The following is a 3619-nucleotide window of genomic DNA, read 5'->3' on the forward strand; positions in this document are numbered from 1 at the left end:
TACTAGGCAGCTCAATGATCAGGCGTTCAAAGTATTTACAACTTGCCAAGCAACCATAAAAAATTGCCATGATGTGATCGCTGCACATCAACTTCATATACAACAGCTCATAGGACAAGTGGTACAACTGAATGACACTGTAATTCAAAAAACAATCAAATTATTTCAATGCAGGATACTATCCATGACATTGGTATCTCATATGAGGCGGCAAAGGCACAATTGGAAGACTTTAGAAAGATCAACAGCAAGCTAACACAGGAGCGCAAATGAAAGAAGAAGCCAATCAATGAGTTAATTATGAATAGTGGCCAGTGGAAGCGACGTATCAAAGTATGTAAGGTAGCTCAGAAAGAGAACCTAGGTGAGGGTGACGTTGGATCGTGTATTAGTAGATTGCTGAAGACAAGTACACTGGAAAACGCTTTGAGCAATCGTAAGTTTAAGGCTGTGAAGAAAAAGGTGATTGAGTGCACATTAAAAGATGTGTCAAATGAGTTCTCAACTGTGGATGCACAATCTATTTGTAACAAGGCCGGCATTAGCACAATGACTTACTCAAAGATATTGAAAGGTGTGAAGGCTGGGTTTGGTCGTGTGCTAAAGAGAAATAGAATCGTGCCTCTTCCTCAACCTTCAAAGTTAATAGAGGCCCGACGGCAACTTAATACAAAGGTTTTGGAGTTGGTAGGAGATCCCATGCATGTTCAATGTGTGGAAACACTAAAGGTTGGGACCAAAAATGCATATGAGGTGAATTTCACCGAAGTCAATAATTACTATTTAGATTTGAACAAGGTGCAGTCGGCAATGGTAATGTACTACAATATGTCTGTTGAGGAATGTAATGGTAAATTGCAGTTTGTTATAAAATTAGATGAAAGTGAGGTCGTCAAAGGAGTAAAGCTTGAAAGAGTTAGTGTAACTTTGATGAATAGAGCTTTACAATTCGACAAGAACAACCTAGGGAACTTAAGTGTTCAATTTGAGCACCATGTGTGGTGGCTCGTTGCATTTGAAGTTCCTAAGGAAACATTTGAAGTGTTGCAACTATTCTTTATGCACACAAGCATTCCAAGCATCATCGATCGTCAGGAACATGGTGAGATGCTCTCGGTTGAAGGGTATGCTCAATACTTGGTTGAATGGCATCTTGCAGGGGACTTGAAAACTTTAAAATGCATGTGTGGAATCTCCAATGGTGCAAATACAAAGAATCCATGCCTATATTGCTTGACAAAGAGGGTGGAAGGAAAGGATAGAAAGAAGAACTGGCGAAAGGTGACAAGTGCTGCACCGACGCACGATAGAGAAGATCCCACTTGGAAGCCCATCTTCAACATTCCCTTGGATCGTATTCACATTTGTTCATTGCATGCTTTTGTTAGAATCATGGAGAAACTTGTATATGAATACATTTTCTTTGCTTATAGGATGCAACCAGAAAAAGAAGCCATTGCAACATGTAGGAATGTGGAGCGAGTGCTGTCAGAAATTGGGCTACACAAGCATCAAGTGACGATTGAAAAAGATGATAAGAGATCAATAAAATCTAGTAACTTGCCAAAAAATCCTTGCTTTGGAGGAGCAAAGGCTAGGAATTTTCTCTCAGTACCCATCAATGAGAAAGGAAATGTCATGGTTCGTAGGCCGCAAGACTACTATGGGTGGAAAAAGTTACATTTTGCCGTTCCTGATCGAAGTAATGGAGGAAAAACAAGATTGGCCAAAGCTAAGGTTTGGATAAGTCTTAACAAATTGACTCCCTTACTTTGCAAGATGGTTTTTAACAATGAAGATAAGCAAGAATTTATCAATGTTGTGCATAGCTTCTACGAAAACATGGTGGAAGCATGGGGCAAAAGCTCTATCACACATTACATGGTGTGTACTAAGTTAATATTTTAAAATTATATGAATTGTATAAACTATTGAGTATAGTTTTACTCATATGTGATATGTGTCTTTGTAGCATATCCTTGGGGCACATGGGCCATACTTTGCATAAAAGGGAAGCATTGGAATTTGGTCTACACAAGGGATGGAAAATTCACATTGGATAGCGCATGGTGCATACCAAAGAAAAACTGATCATGGTGGAGGGGTGAATGGTAGCAATCCAATGATCCAATTACTATCTTGGTGGTATAGGATTATAGTAGCGGATGAAGCTAAACTCTTGCAAAAGAGAGAAAATGAAAGTGCTGATGAATCGGCTGCAGACATGATGGAATCATGTCGTGTCACTAAAAGAGTGCGTTATGAAGCCTCAAGTGCCAAAGAAAACCATGCCAAGTGGCTAGAAACGAGGCTTCAACAAGGCAGCAAATGGGTTCGAAAAGAGCTAAGATAGTAAGATGAACAATGTGAGTTAGTGTGAATGCAATTCATAGTTTAAGAGAGAAAGAGAGAGTGTGCATCTATGTGAATGAGTCTCACAGTTTAGGGTTATATAAAAGAGGGTTTCACTTTCTATCTTATTCATTGAGTTCTCACATCTCTTGTGCAGGAAAGATGGCTAGATCTAAGGCAGTTGCAAATAAGCTTCCGCTCAGAGCCCCATATCATGTTTAGCCCCTTGGAGCATCTACTAGCTCAGATGCACCCCCTTCTCAACCTAATCCACCTTTCTCAAGTTTCCCTCACAAGGGTCCTCCTCAGCATCCCCACAAGAAATGCAAGTGGAAGCCAGGTACAGTGGCCTTGAGAGAAATTAAAAGGTATCAACGCTCTTTTGATCTCATCATTCCGAAGGCAAGCTTCTCGAGATTTGTTCGCGAGATTGTGTAAGACCTCTACCGCACAGAAAGTAGGAGGTGGTTTTTGGTACAAGGTCAGAATAGACCTGATCGCTTCACAAAAGAATGTCTTCATGCTCTATAGTGTGCTGCAGAGGCCTTTTTAGTTGACTTGATGACTGATGCTCAACGTTGTGCAATACATGCGAAGCACATCACTGTAACTCCCAAGGACTTCCAACTTGTAAGAAATCTTCAAGCAGTGAAGGATGCATTCGTTCCAATGGAATGAACACAGTTTGCAATCTTATCTTTTTTAGCATAGTGTTATCCTCGTGCATTGGACATATGACTATGTCTCAGTGCAAAACTATTGTATGCGCCCTTAAAATATGAATTAAAATTTTACACTTGACCTTCGCTCTCAACTTTGACTGTGCATCTTCGCTGTATTTTCAATTCTTACTTACAGTTTTTGTTAGCACTGTCAATTTCAATAGGAATAACATGCAAAAATTTGCAATTTCTTGTTGTAGACTTTACTCCTAATGCCTCTATATAGTTTATGTGGTGCAAAGTTTCCAAGGGCCAGTAGTCGCGATGTTGATTTCTCAATTATCAATCCATCCATAATTTTGGTGTGGACTAATTTTTAAAATACTAAATTGTATCGGAATGCAATGAAACTTTACACACGCACTTGTTGGGTGGCCAAGAGCCCAAATTTTATTTTATTTTGAAAAAAAAGTGCCTGCAGACCCCTGGTCCGAAGTCTGGCATCTGCTCCAAACACCAGACTTCGGACCAAGAGTCTGCAGAGGCACTTTTGAAGGAAAGTGGCTCCAAATGCCAGACTTCGAACCAGGGGGTCTGCAAGCACT

Source organism: Lygodium microphyllum, chromosome 3, assembly GCF_053477565.2.
Source record: "Lygodium microphyllum isolate KBCC chromosome 3, Lygodium_microphyllum_v1.1.10, whole genome shotgun sequence".
In the NCBI taxonomy this organism is placed as follows: Eukaryota; Viridiplantae; Streptophyta; class Polypodiopsida; order Schizaeales; family Lygodiaceae; genus Lygodium; species Lygodium microphyllum.